Here is a 20,345-nt window from a genome sequence, read left to right as displayed (position 1 = left end):
TGCTTCGTTCTATGCACAACAGCAATGCCATCACCGATACAGATGCATTCTGGCACAGTGTATGTAATGCAGTCCATGAGCTTGAAAGAGATCTTGGCTAACAGATAGCCCGAAGTAAGTTAATGTTGCACTTACGTGGTGGATCGGTTGATGGACTTACATTCTCCTGTAAGTTGCAGCTCCCTTGAAACTGCCAAATATGTCGAAGAATTCTGGACATTTTGATGTTATGTCATGAATTAAGGTGATAGGATTAATTTCTGAAGTTGATTTGCCTTATGAGGTCTATCTAATTCCATGGATTTTCACAAGTGCAAGGTCACAGTATTCACTGGGCCTACAATCAGTGGGCTAGTTTCCATGTGGTAGAACATCTGTGACACCCAGGAGGAATGATTGTGCTTGCACTTCAGTACTATGGAACTGCATATGGAATTAGTGAACTGTTATACGCTGACAGTTACATAGTAATAGGTTTTGCCATGGCCTTCCATGTCCCTGGATGCATGTCTCTGAGAATTCACAGAGGTAGTATGCTAGCACTTTACCTGTATCAATCTTGGCCAATAATGAATAGTTACCAACTTTCTTAGGCCAGATAATTCAAATCTGGACAAACACTTCGGATGGTGTTTGGGCATCATTGTTTTCCATGAGATTGACGGTGTGAAGGTGTATACTGTTCTTTGTCTCATCGAGCACACTATTGTCATTTTCTGGTTTGCCAGTCATCTCATGTATATGTTTCTAGTGGGATACTAGATAGCCATTCTAATGCTTGAAAGTACTCACTGTGTATGGTCTGCTTGGATCAGTGCACAGCTCTTTGTAGCTGCAATAGTCTTTGGTCTGTTGCACTGCCAATGCCAATGGTCCATCCTGCAACATGCCCTACAAAATTGATGGAAAGTTGGGCATTTCCTTGGTGCATGCAGAAGGCCATACATTCCACATGTCTTGCTAGGTTTAGATGTTCAAGTGATTGCATCAACAATTGAGGTTGTACTTAGAACGTGTAAGCTTTGTCAACCTGCAAGGATCACTTTGTATTTACGCCCATCCTTGAGTAGCTCTTTGATGCCATATGTTTATGGCTTGTCTAGCAGATCTTTCTGGAATGTTTCCAGGGAGCGGATGAGATCATCAACTCAACAATTCTGTCTTCTAGCCCTGCGTTTGAAAAATCACAGCACATACTCTTTTCTCTGCATCTGCTGATGAAGTGGTCTATGGATTCTGTAGGCTGTTGTCGAGGTGACATGAACTCTAGTTGATGTATTTGGAAGTTTAGCCGGATTCTGAATCAGTCTTCCAATGTAGTCCATAGCTTTTGGGGATACTTTAGCTCTTCTTCTGTTAATCCTGATGTGTTCAGCCTGTATCAACCTTCATTCCCAATTGCTCGGCTAATTTTTATGGCTTACTTTTCTGGATCATACACAGCTGAATTAAGAAATCATGGGCAGGATCTTCTGGTCGGCGAGCGGGGGCGGGGCATGCACATAAAATGACGCAGGATGACATCGGGTGGAAATTTCCATTTTCAGGTCAGCGGGGGCACAGCTGAATTAGCTGCGTGCCCGCCGACTTGTCAACGGACTATTGAGGCCATTTAAAAACCAATTTAGATAATTAGTGAACCTGCCTGTCCAACCTTAAGGTTGGCGGGCAGGCCGGGAGACCTGGCGGGCATCGGAAAAAGCATGAAAACTCATCCATGGGCAGGATGAGGCTTCATGAGTGATTTAAAATCTGCACATTGAGTTTTAATAAAAGTTATGGTCATGTCCCAACTCATGTGGCACTTAGCCTCAGGTTGATCTGTGTGCTCTTTCACGCGCGTGCCTTACTTGGCCTGCTCACTTAAAACGGCGGCGCGCCCCCAATTGGGGGTGCTGATCGGAGGCGCGCCTGCTCGTTCCCACTCCCGCACTTCCCCCCCTAACGGGGGAAAAATTTTTCCCTATAGCTCTGTATGCCATTTAAATATTCTGAATTTAGGTAGCTGGTCAGCTGCAACTCAATTCAAACTAGGGAATTTTGTAGACATTTTGACAATATCCCTTTGACCTTCCTCCTTCTGTAGTATTGGCGATGACTGTCAGTGTAGCCGCTTTCTCGCATTTTTCGGAAGCTCCACCCATTATAATCACAACCTCCTCTGGCCTGATTTTTATTATGTCATTTTTGTTTGACTCTCCCTCGCTTGATATTGATCTGACTTACATTCTCGTCACTCTCCATTACCAACTGATCTAACCCAGTGCTGGTCCTCTCAATGCACTGTCCCACTCACTGAACTGACAGGCTATGCACTACAATCTCACCACCAGGGTCCCGTTTGCTGATCAGCTCCTTATTTGGGCACTATCTTGGCACTGTGTTTTCAAAGCTTTTTTGTGCAGTCACCACACTGCGATTTCAACACTGTCTGATGCTGTGACTCCAGTGCGGCCTAACCGGAATGATGAGGGTCCCCCATGCCATGTAAGACATTTTAAGACTGTTTACCATGTTGTACCTGTGCTTAATCTTGCTGCCATGCTATTTGACCACTGCTGAACCCCACGTTGTGTCGTTATAATGATACAAAGGCATCAATCACTCGAAAGGGACTGGGTATACACTTTGTGGGTTCATTTATTTAGACTAGGCATATGAGAACAGATATGCTTGGGTATAAAGCTTGAAGACATCAGCAGCACTGCCATATTTTGTTTGCAAGGAAAAGCAAAACTAAAACTGGATTGCATGACATCACTTCTAGTGATGTTATGCTATCCATTAAAGGCATATTACATCTTTCACATTCTCAAGATGTCCCAAAGTGCTTTTACAGCCTTTTCAATAATTTTGAAGTGTAGCCATTGTTGTCATGTAGGCAAATACAGCAAGGTACCTCTAGCAGCAATGTGATAAATGACCAGATAATCTATTTTACTGGTATTGGTTGAGGGATAAGTGTCAGCCACATCAACAGAGAACTTGCTACCTCTTTATTCAATATGCCCGTGGGTTTTTTACATCTATCTGTGGCATATGGGACCAAAGTTATAGAAAGCGATTTCAGCTGAATGACTGAAGAAGTGTTGGAGACATGCAAGATTGTGGATATTTATTTATAAGTGTGTCCAGCTTTCCATCTAAGCTTTGAAAGAAGATTGGACCGTTCCATACTCTGTGAGAGCTCCCCTGGGACACCTCTAAGGATGCCATTATCATTCATTTTAATTGAGGTTTGCTGCAGCCACTTCAGTTAACATGCTGTAAATTACTAAAAGGCAATAAATTAATTTTGAGAGGATTTCCTTTTCAATACACAATTTCACTTCAGGAAATAAATGTAATTACCTCTACAATTTTTAAAATTGGAATCTAAATTCATTTAATTTTTTAAGAGCTGTGAATTTCATATTCAAATGATTAAATATTTTCTTCACAGGTTATTTATGTCACTCGGAATCCCAAGGATGTAATTGTGTCTGCATATCACTTCAATCACTATCTTTCCATGTGTGAAATCCCAAAGAGTTTTGAAGACTATCTAAAGGAATTCATTGATGGGAAAGGTAATTATGTAACGGTTGTTGTATTTTGTGTATACTAAAACAAATATGCTTTATTTTCTAAATTTGCCTTCTGAATTTATTTAAATTATTGTTGATCATCAGAACGAATGCTAACAACAACTATAAATTTCAGGTGAGGCAACATTATGGGCATTTTCTAATGATGGTTGTACCTCTTTGAGATTTTAATGTTTCAAAATACAGTGCCAGCTTCTGGCATCTGTCTTACCATTGATGTAGGCAAGGAAATTCAATGTCCAATCAATTGTGAAAAGAATAAATGATGGTGCTCCAATCAATGTCCTGAGTAGCATCAGGATAGCACGCCTTAAAGATCAGTTGGGACGCAGCAGGGAGCGGATGAATGTAACAAAGCATTGGTAACTGAAAGGGAGTGAGAGATAATTGACCTGGAAGGTAGTGAATAGGCTGGGGCTTAGTATAAGTTGGTTGGTAGAATGCAAACAACTTGAATTAAGCTCATAGGCTTGTAGTCAGTTGCCTCTTGGGAGGGTAATTTAGAGCATGAGAGTGTTCAGAGTGGCGGGGGAGAAATGGGTCTAAGAGTATTTGGGTGCAGTGGGGCATTAGGACACTTGGGGAAGTGGTTGATGCCAAGATCATTTAAGAGGGAACTTACCTTAGGAAGATTTAGAGGGGGAGGAAATATTTTCACATGAAGAAGGGATGCATACATGAAAAGGAATTCCAGGATAGGCTAGAGGAATCATAGGAACATAAGAAATAGGAGCAGGAGCAGGCCATTCGGCTGCTCAAGCCTACCCCGCCATTCAATAAGATCAAGGCTGATCTGCCCCAGGCCTCAACTCCCTGGTATTTCAAAAATCTATCTACCTCCTCTTTAAATATTTTCAGTGATCTAGCCTCCACAACTCTCTGGGGTAGAGAATTCCAGACATTCACTACCCTCTGAGAGAAGAAATTCCTTCGCATCTCAGTTTTAAATGAATGCCCCCTTATTCTGTAACTATGTCCCCTAGTTCGAGATTCCCCCACTAGTGGAACCATCTTCTCAACATTTACCCTGTCAAGCCCCCTCAGAATCTCGTATGTTTCAATAAGATCACCCCTCGTTCTTCTAAACTCTAATGAATAAATGTCTAACTTGTTTGGCTGTTCTTGATAAATTAACCCCTTCATCCCAAGAATCAGACTAGTGAATCTCTTTTGCATTGCCTCCAATGCCAGTATATTCTTCCTTAAATACGGGGACCAAAACTGTACACAGTACTCCAGGTGCGGCCTCACCAACACCCTATACAGTGTAACAAGACTTCCCTGTTTTTAAACTCCAACCCCCTCGCAAAACTGGCCTAAATTCCATTTGTCTTCTGAATTACAAGCTGCACCTGCATGCTAACTTTTGTGTTTCAAGCACAAGAACACCCAGGTTCCTTTGTGCTGCACTTTTTTGGAGTCTCTCTCACAGAATCACAGAACCACACAGTGCAGAAGAGGCCCTTCGGCCCATCGAGTCTGCACCAACACGTGAGAAACACCTGACCTACCCACCTATTCCCATTTACCAGCACTTGGCCCATAGCCTTGAATGTTATGACGTACCAAGTGCTCATCCAGGTACTTGTTAAAGGATGTGAGGCAACCCGCCTCCACCACCCTCCCAGGCAGTGCATTCCAGACTGTCACCACCCTCTGGGTAAAAAAGTTTTTCCTCACATCCCCCCTAAACCTCCTGCCCCTCACCTTGAAGTTATGTCCCCGCATGACTGACCCTTCAACTAAGGGGAACAGCTGCTCCCTATCCACCCTGTCCATGCCCCTCTTAATCTTGTACACCTCGATAAGGTCGTCCCTCAGTCTTCTCTGCTCCAACGAAAACAACCCAAGTCTATCCAACCTCTCTTCATAACTTAAATGTTTCATCACAGGCAACATCCTGGTGAGTCTCCTCTGCACCCCCTCCAGCACAATCACATCCTTCCTATAATGTGGCGACCAGAACTGCACACAGTACTTCAGCTGTGGCCTCACCAAGGTTCTATACAACTCCAACATGACCTCCCTACTTTTGTAATCTATGCCTTGATTGATAAAGGCAAGTGTCCCATTTAAATAATAGTCTGCCTTTTGATTTTTCCCACCAAAGTGCATGACCTCACACTTTCCTACATTAAACTCCATCTACCAAGTTTTTGCCCACTCACTCAACCTGTCTGTATCCCCTTTCAGATTCCTTATGTCTTCATCACAACATGCCCTCCCCTCTATTATTGTACTGTCAGCAAAGTTTGATCCATTACACTCTGCTCCCTCCTCCAAGTCATTTATATAGACAGTAAATAACTGAGGCCCTAGGACTGATTCTTGTGGCACTCCACTTGTTACATCTTTCCAACCTGAAAAAGGCCCATTAATCGCAACCCTCTGTCTTCTGTGTGTTAACCAATCCTAGATTCCATGCTAATACATTACCCTCAATAACGTGAGTTCCTATCTTGTACTTTTATGTGGCACCTTATTGAATGCCTTCTAGAAATCCAAATACACTGCATCTACTGGTTCCCCTTTATCAACTTTGCTTGTTATATCCTCAAAGAGCTCAAGCAAATTTGCCAAACATGATTTTTCCCTTTCACAAAACCACGTTGATTGCATGAAGCTTTTCTAAATGTCCTGCTATTTCTTCCTTAATAATGGACTCTAGCATTTTCCCAACTACAGACGTTAGGCTGACTGGCCTATAGTTTCCTGCTTTTTGTCTCCCTCCCTTCTTCAGCAGGGGCATCACATTAACGGTTTTCCAATCCTCTGGAACCCTCCCGGAATCCAGTGAGTTCTAGAATATTTCAACCAATGCCTCCACTATCTCTGCAGCCACTTCCTTTAAAACCCTTGGATGTAGGTCATCAGGTCCTGGTGACTTGTCTGCCTTTAGTCCCATTAGATTGTCAAATACTTTGTCCCTTGTGATAGAGACTGTTACAAGATCTTTCCTCCTATTAGCTCCTTGCTTATCTGACATCTTTGGAATGTTTATAGTGTCCTCCATCATGAAGACTGATGCAAAACATTGGTTTAAATTAGGTGCCATTTCCCTGTTCCCCATTATCAATTCTCCAGTTGCATCCTCCAAGGGTCCCAAATTCACTTTAGCTACTCTCTTTCTTTTTATATACCCATAGAAGCTCTTGCTGTTTGCTTTTATATTTCTTACCAATTTACTTTCATAATCAATTTCCTCCCTTTTTATTAGCTTTTTAGTCTGGGTGACTAAAAAATTCCCAATCCTCTAGCCTACCATTGGTTTTCGCTGCTTTGTATGCCTTAGTTTTAGATTGGATACTCTCCTTGACCGCCTTTGTTAACCACGGGTGGTTCATCCTTCTCATCGATTCCTTCTTTTTGACCAGGATAAATTTTTGCTGAGCGTTATGAAATATCTGCTTAAATGTCTGCCACTGCTCATCTACTGACCTCCCCCTTGGTCTATTTTCCCAGCCCGCTTTAGACAATTCTTTCTTCACATCTCTGTAATTGCCCTTATTTAAGTTGAGGGCACTGGTTTGAAACCCGAGTTTCTCGCCCTCAAACTGAATTTGAATTTCTACCATGTTGTAATCGCTACCCCCTAGAGATAACTATGATATCTCTTATTAATCACCTCATTACACATTACTATATTTAAAATGGCCTGTCCCCGGGTAAATTCTGCGACATACTGCTCTAAGAAACAATCCCTGATGCACTCTACAAATTTGTCTTCCATGTTACCCCTGCCAATCTGACTTGCCCAGTCAATGTGCAGATTAAAATCACCCATGACAATTGTAGCGCACTTCTGACATGCCTCCATTATTTCCGATTTATACTTTGTCCTACAGTGAGGCAACTCTTCGGGAGCCTATAGATGACTCCCATCAGTGACTTCTTCTTCTTGCTATTCCTTATTTCTACCCAAACTGATTCCATATCACGATCTATTGCACCTGTATCACTACTCACCACCGCACTGATACCTTCCTTTATTAACAGACCTACCCGACCTTTCCCTTTTTGCCTATTTTCCCAGAACGTCAAATATCCTTGAATATTGACTTCCCAGTCTTGGTCACCCTGCATCCACGTCTCAGTAATAGCTATCAAGTCATATCCATATATTTCTATTTGTGCTGTCAACTCATCTATCTTGTTACAAATGCTGCATTATTTCAGATAAAGAGCCTTAAGCTTTGGCTTTTTACCATTATTACTCATTCTGGTTTTAATTTCTGCTGCACTCTTTTGCTTATATTTTCTGCCCCTTCCTGTCACACTTTGATAATTGTTCGCCTCTTCACTACCCTGCACCTCTGCTCTCTTGTTTCTTCCTGATTTTTTAAAACTTCCCTTCAATTGAACCCTCTCCCCCACCAATTAGTTTAAAGTTGTATCTACAGCCCTAGTTATACAATTTGCCAGGACACTGGTCCCAGCATGGTTCAAATGAAGCCCGTCCCAATGGAACAGTTCTCTCCTTCCCCAGTAATGGTGCCAGTGCCCCATGAATCAGAACCCATTTCTTCCACACCAATCTTTGAACCACACATTTACCTATCTAATCTTATTTACCTTACACCAATTTGCACGTGCCCAGGTAATAATCAGGTAGTTACCATTATGGTTCTGCTTTTTAATTTAGCTCCGAGCCACTTGTAGTCCCTCAGCAAAACCTTTTTCCTAGTCCTACCCATGTCCTTGGTACCTACGTGGACCATGAGAACTGGATCCTTCTCCTCCCAATCCAAGTTCCTCTCCAGCCCAGAAGAGATGTCCTTAACCAGGTAGGCAACTTCGGGACTCTCTATCTTTGCTGCAGAGAACAGTATCTATTCCCTTAACTATGCTATCCCCTATTACTACTACATTTCTCTTTTCTCCCCCCACTTGAATGGTGCTATGTATCGCAGTGCTGTGGTCAGTTCGCTCATCCTCCCTGCAGTCTGTGTCCTCGTCCACACCAGGAGCAAGAACCTTATAGCTATTGGACAAGGGCATCGGCTGAGGCTCCTCCAAAGATAAATTCTGGATCCCCGTATCTGCCTCACTCACAGTCACATCCTCCTGTCCCTGACCACGGACCAAATTTGATGTAACTAATCTAAGGGGTGTGACTGCCTCCTGAAACACAGTGTCCAAGTAACTCGCCCCCTCCTTGATGTGTCACAGTGTCCACAGCTCAGACTCCAGCTCACCAACTCTGAGCCGAAGTTCCTCGAGCAGCCAACACTTGCTGCAGATGTGGTCACCGTGGATCGCACCGGCGCCCCCCCAGCACCTACATGCTACAGCTGCAACACATCACCTGCCCAGCCACCTCTATTCTATTGAATTAATTAATTTGGATGTTAAATATTTTAAAAGTGAATTTCTTCAATATACTCTTCAGCTGTAATAACATCTCCTGATTTAAACCACTTGGCCAATCAAAAGACACATGGAAGAGATACCCACCAATCACCTACCTGTTTTCCTGTGATGTCACACACTGGCTCTGACAGGTAGACACAGGTTGAAGGGGCTCTCTGCTGCTTTTATCTCCCACCACTGCTGCCCTTCCCACGCAGGCCCGCTCTCCGTATCCGAGCTTCTGGCTCACCTGCTGTTTTAAACTGAAAATCCCGCTCTCTTCTGGCTGTTTTAAAGTGTGATTTTTAAAAATGTAAATAAAGGAAAAAAAAATTAAGACATGTCCCCTGATGTGACAGCAGCACATGAGCTGGGACATGCCTATGAATTTTATTAAAAATTTTAATTGAAGTTTAAAATCCTTCATGAAACCTCATCCTACCCGTGGATGAGGTTTCATGTTAAATGTGAAGGCCGCCTGGGCTCTTCGCCTGCCTGCCAACCTTAAGGTTGGATGGGCAGCTCAGTTAATTATTTTAATTGGAATTTAAATGGCCTCAAAAGGCCTTTGATAGTTCGGCGGGCGCGCAGCCGACTCTGCTGTGCACCCACCGAATTGAAGACATGAATGACGCACGGTGACGTCTGGACGCACGCCTGACTTTACCGCGTGACATTTTACGCGTTGGCGAGCGGGGCCCGCCCCCTGCTTGCCAAGCCGAAAGTTCTGACCATAATTATGTTCTATAAGCTCACTGTTAATATGTCCTCTAGTAATGGTTGGTGGCTGGTTTGACCACATCAAGGACTGGTCCCATCACAAGAATGAATTCAACTTCCTGTTCATGACATAAGAGGAGATTATTAAGGTAATGGGTCATATTTATTAAAACCTTGCATTTTATTATTTGGCCAGCACTTCAACATCACGACTATATGCTCTGCCTTTGCGTCAGTTCAGGTTTTGCAAGTAAGAGCAGAAAATGGTGGAAACATTCAGAGGTCTGACAGCATCCATGGAATGAGAAACAAAGAAAACATTTTGGGTCAGTGACTTTCGTCAGAACTGGGAAAAGTTAGAGATGTAAAAGATTTTAAGCAAGTGTAGCAGCAGTGAAAGTGGTGGTGGGACGGGGGCAGGTGGGGAAAGAAAAAATGGAAGGCCTATCATAGGTTGGCGGGTAGGGAGATTAAACGACAAAAGGTTGTGTAAGGCAAAGGAAGGTAGTAATGGACAAGTAAAGAAACAAAAAAATCTGCCTGGAGGAGGTGCACATGGGAAATAGCAGAATCATTTCCAGCAATTACTGCCCAAAATCAAAACCAAGAATCACAAAACAAAATGGGGGTAGAGGTTATGACGTGAAATTGTTGAACTCAATACTAAATCTGGAAGGCTGTGAATGCTTATTTGAAAGGTGCGGTGCTGTTCATAGAGGCTATTTTGAGCATTAGTGGAACAATGTAGGAGGCCAAGGGCAGGAAGGTCAGAGTAGGAGTGGAGCAGAGAATTAAAATTCCAGGCAACTGGAAGCTCAGGGTTATACTTGTGAACTGAATGGAGGTGCTCTGTAAACAGTCACTGAATCTGTGTTAAGTCTCCACACTGTAGAGAAGACTGGTGGGGCGGAAGGTGAGGTCAAGGGGAACCCTCTCATGGTTCTGGAAGTTATGGGAAAGGGATGAGAGAAGAAATGTGGGAAATTGAATGGAACCTGTCAAGAGCCCTGTCAGTGAATGTGGGGGCAGATCCTTTGTTGATTAAAGAGAGATAGAAGTCAGAAGTGCACACATAGCAGACTGTATCATCAGAATGGATGTGAAGAAGATAGAGAAGTTGAGTAGTCCGTGCAGACTCGATGGACCGAGGGGCCTCTTCTGCACTGTGTGATTCTGTGATTCTGTGAGAGAAAGGAATGGTGTGTTTACAGGATACAGGGTGTGAGAGAGTGTAGTTGAGCAAGCTATGGGAGTCAGTGAGTTTATATTAGCCAGTGGTCACTGGACTATCCCCAGAAATGGAGACAGACAAGTCAAGTAAGGGAAGGGAGGAATTAGAGATGGACCATGTGAAGGTAAGGAAAGGGTGGAAATTGGAAGCAAAGCCGATGAACTTTTCCAATTCAGGACAAGATCAGGAAATGGCAGTGATACAATCATCAATGGACTGGTAAATAAAATCAGGGTGAGGAACTGAGTAGGATTAGAACAAAGAATATTCTACATATTCCATGAAAAGGCAGGTAGAGCGAGGGCACATTTGGTTTCCCATAACAACACCTTTTATTTGGAGGAAATGAGTGAGTTAAAGATGAAGTCGTTTTCTGTGAGAACAGGTTCAGCCTGATGGGGGAGGGTGGTGGTGGATGGGGACTGAATTGGCCTCTGTTCAAGGAAGAAATGGAGAGCCCTCAGACTGCCATGGTGGAGATTGGAGGTGTAGAGATTGAACATCTTTTGTGAAAAGGAAAGGTTTAGGGCCAGGAAACTGGAAACTTTGAAGAATCGGAAGGTGTTGGAAGAGTCCTGAATGGAGGTCGGAAGAGGCTGGACAAGGGGAGAAAAATAGAGTCGAGTTAGGAAGAAATCAGTTCTATGGGGTGGGAAGAGGCTGAAATGAAGGCAACAGCCGAGGCCAGCGGGAAGGAGCTGGCTCAGGGGGCTAGCGCCCACGATCAGGCTGCTGAGTTGCTCCAGAAGGCCCAGGCTGTAGGACAGGGAGCCAAGCTCATTCCCAGGCACATTGAGGATCTGCAGGACCTGCAGGTGGCCAAGCTCAGCAAGGAAGCTGGCCAGCCGGTTTGACTTAAGCACCAGGCTCTGGAGCTGGCTCAGGCTGCACAGATCAGGTGGCAGCTGCCGTAAGTTGGCCCCCAGCTCCAGGTGATTGAACCACGGCAGCCATTACAGCCCTGGGTCCAGGCTACCCTCCCACCACCTCCACCACCAGACCCTGCACCACAAGCTCGGACAGAGCCAGTCAGACCTCCGGCCACATTGTCCCAGCTACTGCCGCCATCACAACCGGATATGGAGCAGCAGAACAGATGGCCAGTCAGTAAAGGAGAGTTTACCATCCAGTGGTTCTCAGGAGGTGCTGGAACGGCTCTCCAGCAGCTCTATGCTCCTGTGCAAAAGGTTTTAAACAAGTACAGTGGCAGGGAAAGTGGAGAGGGAGGAGGAAAGAAAAAATGAAAGGCCTATCATAGGTTGGCGGGTAGAGAAAGTAAATGACAAAAGGTTGTGTAAGGCAAAAGAAGGTAGTAATGAACAAGTAAAGAAACAAAAAAATCTGCCTGGAGGAGGTGCAAATGGGAAATAGCAGAATCATTTCCAGCAATTACTGCCCAAAATCAAAACCAAGAATCACAAAACAAAATGGGGGTAGAGGTTATGAACTGAAATTGTTGAACTCAATGTTACATCTGGAAGGCTGTGAAATGCTTATTTGAAAGGTGCGGTGCTGTTCATAGAGGCTATTTTGAGCGTTTGTGGAACAATGTAGGAGGCCAAGGTCAGAGTGGGAGTGGAGCAGAGAATTAAAATTCCAGGCAACTGGAAGCTCAGGGTTATACTTATGAACTGAATGGAGGTGCTCTGTAAACAGTCACTGAATCTGTGTTAAGTCTCCAGGTTTTAGAGAAGACTGGTGGGGCGGAAGGTGAGGTCAAGGGGAACCCTCTCATGGACCTGGAAGTTATGGGAAAGGAATGAGAGAAGAAATGTGGGAAATAGAATGGAACCTGTCAAGAGCCCTGTCAGTGACTTTGGGGGAAAATTGATTAAAAATAGATAGAAGTCAGAAGTGCACACATGGCAGGCTGCATCGTCAGAACAGATTCTAAGGAGATAGAGAAGTTGAGAGAAAGGAATGGCATGTTTACAGGAAACAGAGGTGTGAGAGAGTGTAGTTGAGCTAGCTATGGGAGTCAGTGAGCTTATATTAGCCAGTGGTCAATAGTCTATCCTCAGAAATGGAGACACACAAGTCAAGGAAGGGAAGGGTGGAATTAGAGATGGACCATGTCCTTTTAATTGGAGGAAATGAGTGAGTTAAAGATGAAATAGATCAATGTGAGAACAGGTTCAGCCCGATGGGGCAGGTTGGTGCTGAATGGAGACTGGATCAGCCTCTGTTCAAGGAAGAAATGGAGAGCCCTCAGGCTGTCATGGTGGGGATCGGAGGTGGAGAGATTGAACATCCATTGTGAAAAAGAAAGGCTTAGGGCCAGGAAACTGGAAACTTTGAAGTATCAGAAGCTGTTGGAAGAGTCCTGAATGCAGGTGGGAAGAGACTGGACAAGGGGAGAAAAATAGAGTCGAGTTAGGAAGAAATCAGTTCTATGGGGTGGGAAGAGGCTGAAACCATGACAACTTGGACCCTGTTACAATAGAGGGACTGTATTCGGGTTTGAAACTCAGCTCCTTGATGTGCGTGCTTTGTGGTTGTTCTTTCCCAGAGCCAAACAATTAACTGCCCATCTCCGGGCTTCCTGACCAATGAGGGAGGGAGGGCATAATGACTCATCTGCTGCCGTGATGAAAGGTCTCTATGAAAGGAACTCCGGCAACATTCACAATGATAGCACTGTGTGGTGTGAATCACTCAATGTGAGCGAAGAAAGAGGAGGTAAATGGATGAAAGGTGTGGCAAGTGGCCCTCTGGTTCATGGGGCCATCCCTGGAGGGAATGCTAGAAGCAATCAGGACACAGAGAGAAGTCCTCTCTCTGGAGGATGACAGGAGGAGGCTAGTCAGCCTCACCAAACAGACTTGGCTGGAGGTTGTGGTGGAGATGAGTGGCCGGGCTGTGGTGCTGAAAACCTGGATATTGTGTCACGAGAGGTTCAGTGATGTCCTGAGGTCTGGCAAGGTGAGTGTCCTGCAACTCTCAGCTGGAAACCATCACACTCTTACCTCTTTAGCAGCCTCCTAACAGCATATCTCTGACCAACACAATCCTTTCTCCTCAATTTCCCATCTCACCTACAATCTGGTTTGCTCTCCTCCCATTCATAGAAACATAGAAAATAGGAGCAGGAGTGGGCCATTCAGCCCTTCGAGCCTGCTCCGCCATTCATTATGATCATGGCTGATCATCCAACTCAATAGCCTGCTCCCGCTTTCTCCCCATACCCTTTGATCCATTTTGCCCCAAGAGCTATATTTAACTCCTTCTTAAAAGCATACAATGTTTTGGTCTCAACTACTTTCTGTGGTAACGAATTCCATAGGCTCACCACTCTCTGGGTGAAGAAATTTCTCCTCATCTCAGTCCTAAATGGTCTACCCCATATCCTCAGACTGTGACTCCTGGTTCTGGACTCCCCCACCATCGGGAACATCCTTCCTGCATCTACCCTGCCTAGTCCTGTTAGAATTTTATAGGTTTCTATGAGATCCCCCCTCATCCTTCTGAACTCCAGCAAATATAATCCCAATCAACTCAATCTCTCCTCATATGTCAGCCCCGCCATCCCAGGAATCAGGCGGGTAAACTTTGCTGCACTCCCTCTATAGCAAGTACATCCTTCCTCAGATAAGGAGACCAAAACTGCACACAATATTCCATGTGTGGTCTCACCAAGGCCCTGTACAATTACAGCAAGACACCCCTGTTCCTGTACTTGAACCCTCTCGCTATGAAGGCCAACATACCATTTGCCTTCTTTACTGCCTGCTGCACCTGCATGCTTATCTTCAGCGACTGGTGTACAAGGACACCCATTCACATGTTGCACATTCCCCTCTCTCAATTTATAGCCATTCAGATAATAATCTGCTTTCCTGTTTTTGCTACCAAAATGGATAACCTCACATTTATCCACATTATACTGCATCTGCCATGCATTTGCCCACTCACTCAGCTTGTCCAAATCACACTGAAGCATCTCTGCATCCTCCTCACAGCTCACCCTCCCACCCAGCTTTGTGTCATCTGCAAATTTGGAGATATTACATTTAATTCCCTCATCTAAATCATTAATATATATTGTGAATAACTGGGGTCCCAGCACTGATCCCTGCGGTACCCCACTAGTCACTGTCTGCCGTTCAGAAAAAGACCCGTTTATTCCTACTCGTTGTTTCCTGTCTGCTAGCCAGTTTTCCAACCATCTCAATACACTACCCCCAAACCGATGCACTTTAATTTTACAAGCCAATCTCTTATGTGGGACTTTGTCGAAAGCCTTCTGAAAGTCTAAATAAACCACATCCACTGGCTCCCCCTCATCAACTCTACTAATTACATCCTCAAAAAATTCCAGTAGAATTGCCAAGCATGATTTCCCTTTCATAAATCCATGCTGACTCTGTCCAATTCTGCCATTGTTTTCCATGTGCTCAGCTGTTAAATCTTTTATAATGGACTCGAGAATTTTCCCCACTACCGACGTCAGGCTGACTGGTCTATAATTCCCTGTTTTCTCTCTGCCTCCCTTTTTAAATAGTGGGGTTACATTAGCTACCCTCCAATCTGTAGGAACTGTTCCAGAGTCTATAGAATCTCGGAAGATGACCACCAATGTATCCACTATTTCTAAGGCCACTTCCTTAAGTACTGTGGGATGTAGATTATCAGGACCCGGGGATTTATCGGCCTTCAATCCCATCAATTTCCCCAACACCATTTCCCCACTAATACTGATTTCTTTCAGTTCTTCCCTCTCACTAAACCCTGTGTTCCCCGACATTTCTTGTATGTTATTCGTGTCCTCCTTTGTGAAGACAGAACCAAAGTATGTATTTAGTTGGTCAGCCATTTCTTTGTTCCCCTTTATAAATTCCCCTTTTTCTGACTGTAAGGGGCCTACATTTGTCTTCACCAATCTTTTTCTCTTCACATACCGATAGAAACTTTTACAGTCAGTTTTTATGTTCCCCGCAAGCTTAATCTCGTACTCTATTTTCCCCTTCTTATTCAATCCCTTGGTCCTCCTTTGCTGAATTCTAAACTGCTCCTAATCCTCAGGTCTGTTGTTTTTTCTGGCCAATTTGTATGCCTCTTCGTTGCATCTAATACTATCTCTAATTTCCCTTGTAAGCCATGGTTTGGCCACCTTTCCTGTTTTACTTTTGCGCTAGACAGGAATAAACAATTGTTGCAGTTCACCCATGCGCTCTTTGAATGTTTGCCATTGCCTATCCACCGTCATCCCTTTAAGTAACGTTTCCCCATCCATCATAGCCAATTCACGCCTCATACCATCGTAATATCCTTTATTAAATTCAGGACCCAAGTCTCAGAATCAACTACGTCACTCTCCATCTTGATGAAGAATTCTATCATATTATGGTCGCTCATCCTCAAGGGGCCTCGCACAACCAGATTGCCAATTATTCCTTTCTCATTACACAATACCCAGTTGAGGATGGCCTGTTCTCTCGCTGGATCCTCAATGTACTGGTCCAGAAAGACATCCCGTATACACTCCAGGAATTCCTCCTCTATGGTATTGTTACTAAGTTGATTTGCCCAATCTATATGCATATTAAAGTCACCCATAATTACAGATGTTCCTTTATTACATGTGTCTCTAATTTCCTGTTTAATGCCATTCCCAACATCACCACCACAGTTTGAGGGTCTATATACAACCCCCACTAACGTTTTTTGCCCCTTAGTGTTTCTCAGCTCTACCCATACAGATTCCACATCGTCGGAGCTAATATCTTTCCTCACTATTGCATTAATTTCCTCTTTAACCAGCAATGCAATTCCACCACCTTTTCTTTTTTGTCTGTCCTTCCTAAATACTGAATACCCCTGGATGTTCAGTACCCATCCCTGGTCACCCTGCAGCCATGTCTCCATAATCCTGGCTATATCATACCTGTTTACATCTATTTGCACGGTTAATTCATCCACTTTATTGTGAATGCTCCTCGCGTTAAGGCACAAAGCCTTAAGGCTTGTCTTTTTAACATTACTTGTCCCGTTCCCATTATTTTTCACTGAGGATCTGTTTGTTTTTTGCCCTTGATTTCTCTGACTATCGCTTTTCTTATTCCGCTTTCTGTCTTTTGTCCTTGTCTTTAATTCCCCTTCCTCTGACTCCTTGCATAGGTTCCCATCCCCCTGCCATTTTAGTTTAAACCCTCCCCAACCACTCTAGCAAATGTTCCCCAGAGGACATCAGTCCTGGTCCTGCCCAGGTGTAACCCGTCCAGTTTGTACTGGTCCCACCTCCCCCAGAACCGGTCCCAATGCCCCAGGAATCTGAAACCCTTCCCTCCACCCCATCTCTTCAGCCATGTATTCATCCGATATATCCTGCTATTTCTACCTTTGAGGTCCTACTTTTCAACTTACTTCCTAACTCCCTATATTATGCTTTTAGGACCTCATCCCTTTTTTAACCTATGTCTTTTGTACCAATGTATACCACGACCACTGGCTGTTCACCCTCCCCCGTCAGAATGTCCTCTAGCCGCTCTGAGACATCCTTGACCCTAGCACCAGGGAGGCAACATACCATCCTGGAGTCTCATTTGCGGCCACTGAAACACCTATCTATTCTCCTTACAATTGAATCCCCTATAACTATTGCATTCCCACACTTTTTACTCTTCCGCAGTGCAGCAGACCCAAACGCGGTGCAATGAATTTGGCTGTTGCTGCTTTCTCCTGAGAGGCCATTCCCCCCAACAGTATCCAAAGCGGTATATCTGTTTTGCAGGGGAATAGCCACAGGAGATTCCTGCACTGCCTGCTTAGTCCTCTTGCTTTACCTGGTGGTCACCCATTCCCTTCCTGCCTGTGGACTCTTAGCCTGTGGTGTGACCACCTCTCTGTACGTGCTATTCATGATACTCTCTGCCTCGTGGATGCTTCACAGTGTCCCCAGCCGCCGCTCCAGCTCCAAAACCCAGGCTTCCAGGAGCTGCAGCTGGAGACACTTCCCACACATATGCTGGCCCCGGGCACTGGACATGTGCCCGGCTTCCCACATAGAGCAGGAGGAGCACACCACGGTTTTGAGCTCTCCTGCCATGACTTACCCCTTTAAATTAAATTAAATTAAACCTTTTGGAAGATACTTAATATCAATTACTCTCAGGTCCTTCTTCCCTGCTCCTCGTTGTTACAGAATATGGCCCCTACAAATGATGAACCATAAAATAAGACCTTAAAAACTATAAGCAATAAAAGTAGTAATTGCTTACCCAACCGTACTCACGGTACTCAAAGCATCACCTTGTTCCCTCCTTACCGAACTCCCTCAGTCACCCCGCTCTCCCAGCTTCCCTTCAACTCCCGACTCCTCTCGCGCTCCTCTTAAACTCCCGACTCCTCTCGCACTTCTCTTCAACTCCTGACTCTTCTCACATTCCTTTTCAACTCTCGGCTCCTCTCGCGCTCCTTTTCAACTCCCGACTCCTCTAGGTGCTGCTAACTGCCTGTCCCAGAGTCCTCCTCTCGCTCTCTCCTCCTCACAGTTACCCCCTCAAATGTCTTCCTTCCATCCTCAGCAATCAGTTCCTCTCACTCATTACTCTCTGTCTTTCCTTCCTTATTGGAGGAAAAGAAAGCCCATGTTGCCAGGAGAAGCAGAGAACCAGGGGTGGACCAACAGCCATGGCCACCCTGACCATGATGGAGGAGGAAGGCCTGGAGATGAAAAGGGCGGCAGCAGCACAGGCTGTTGGCAGTGGAGAGATGGGGTAGCCCAGAGACCTGGTGACAGCATTAGATATCATATTGCCGCTTGACTGTTTGTCCAACAGCTTGATATTATGTGTCTAGTGCATGACAGAAGAGAGTTAGCACGCTTTCTGCTTTTGTGTGCTAGTTCGCTTCTCATTTTCAGTCCACACTGCTGTCTAGTAGCAAAGTGAAAAAGAGATCCAGTGTGTAAGTCTCTCTCTGTCAGTACACAGCCTCTCCATCGGTAAGTCCTCAGCTGTACCTTCTGCTGGCAGCACATAGAAACTGGGTCCCTCGCAGCCCCAGGCTAAGACTTCAGAGGAACATGGAGGAGGTTTGGCCTCCAGCCCATATGATATTCAGACCTACTGGCATGTGGACACACACGCTGGCACTCATGAACCAAACTTCTAGCTATAGGCAAATAGCTTTATTGAATAATGGGTACTGCGGGAGATTTGAAGGCTAAGAGAGTAAACTCTGACAAAAGAATTTGGAGTGCTGCCCAAAGGTGGACTGATATCTAAATATGTAATGTTTCCGGCAACTCCTGCAACTAAGCCTGCGCCAAACGTAGTACTTTACATTCCTTTGCTCTCAACCAGGGAGGTCGAAATAGGGACTCTGATGTTTGGGCAGTCCGGGGTCTCCTTAAATTTTGCCCAAGGCTTGTGTCCTGGAGAGGACATTTCAGTTTCACTGCAGAGATTTAACACAACACAGGAGACAACAGTTATAAGTGATAACCCCAACTCGATTGGCAGAGAGAATGGGTGCTATGAGTTGTCTCCAATGTTGGGGGAACATTGTGCCCCATTGGTCAGCCATCACCCACCAGCCCTTGACTAGTAAGATGCTGACTGGCCATGGTGCTTGAAGCTTAGTCCCTGCTCAATAAGTGGGTGGAATCCATTGTACCAGGCAAACTAATGAAACAAAGGAAAAGAAAGAAGATGCCAACTCTTCGATTGGCAAGCTGGAATTCAGGACCATGTGCACAGGATTGACAGACAACTTGAATCTGTGGGATAATGCATGCAAGACAACTGAGATCAACATGGTACTTGATAGGCTGAACATCGGTATCACTTCCCTATGAGAGGACAAGTTCGTTGTGTGTAGATCACTGAAAAAAATACATTACATGTTCATCCTCAGAGGAAACATGTGTGCAGAGTGTAGGCTTCACTTTAAGGAACCTGCTATTTTTGATGGTAGAACCCTCCCCCACAAATGGTAAAGAATATGTTCTCTCTATCTGCCTCAACTCAAACACTGCTGGTTAACTTCATGAGTACCTATGCTTCAACACTGTGCTCCACTACAGAGGCAAGCGAACAGTTCAGTTTGGAGCTTGACCCTGCTGTCAGCAGAATGTCTAAGCCAGAACATCCTAACCTACTGAGGGAGTTCAACACCAGAATGGGTGTGGACCTTGTGGCATGGCCCTCCTGCTTCAGGCATCATGGCCTGGGAAAGATAAATGAGAATGGGCAGGGGCTACTTGAACTTTACTGCTACCATGAGCTTAATGTAACTAACACCTTCTTTCAGAACACACCATGCTGCAAGGTGTCCTGGAAGCATCCAAATCAGGGCACTGGCCACTGGATTTGATCGTCACCAAACACCATCCTCTGAACTGCATTTGCAATACACACAGTAACACAGCGCTGACTGTAATACAGATCACTCCCTGATGTGCAACAGGATGAGGATTCATCTCTTGAAGCTTTTTCATTCAAAGCAGGGATGCTGGC

The 20,345-nt window shown here is 44.8% G+C and overlaps 1 pseudogene; it reads left to right on the top strand.

Moving 5' to 3' along the window:
• Positions 1 to 20,345, top strand: part of LOC144681126 (amine sulfotransferase-like) — a 68,767-nt pseudogene that overhangs the window by 36,181 nt on the left and 12,241 nt on the right.

Source organism: Cetorhinus maximus, chromosome 5 (assembly GCF_964194155.1).
Source record: "Cetorhinus maximus chromosome 5, sCetMax3.hap1.1, whole genome shotgun sequence".
Classification (NCBI taxonomy): domain Eukaryota; kingdom Metazoa; phylum Chordata; class Chondrichthyes; order Lamniformes; family Cetorhinidae; genus Cetorhinus; species Cetorhinus maximus.
This window is presented reverse-complemented; position numbering and strand designations above follow the sequence as displayed.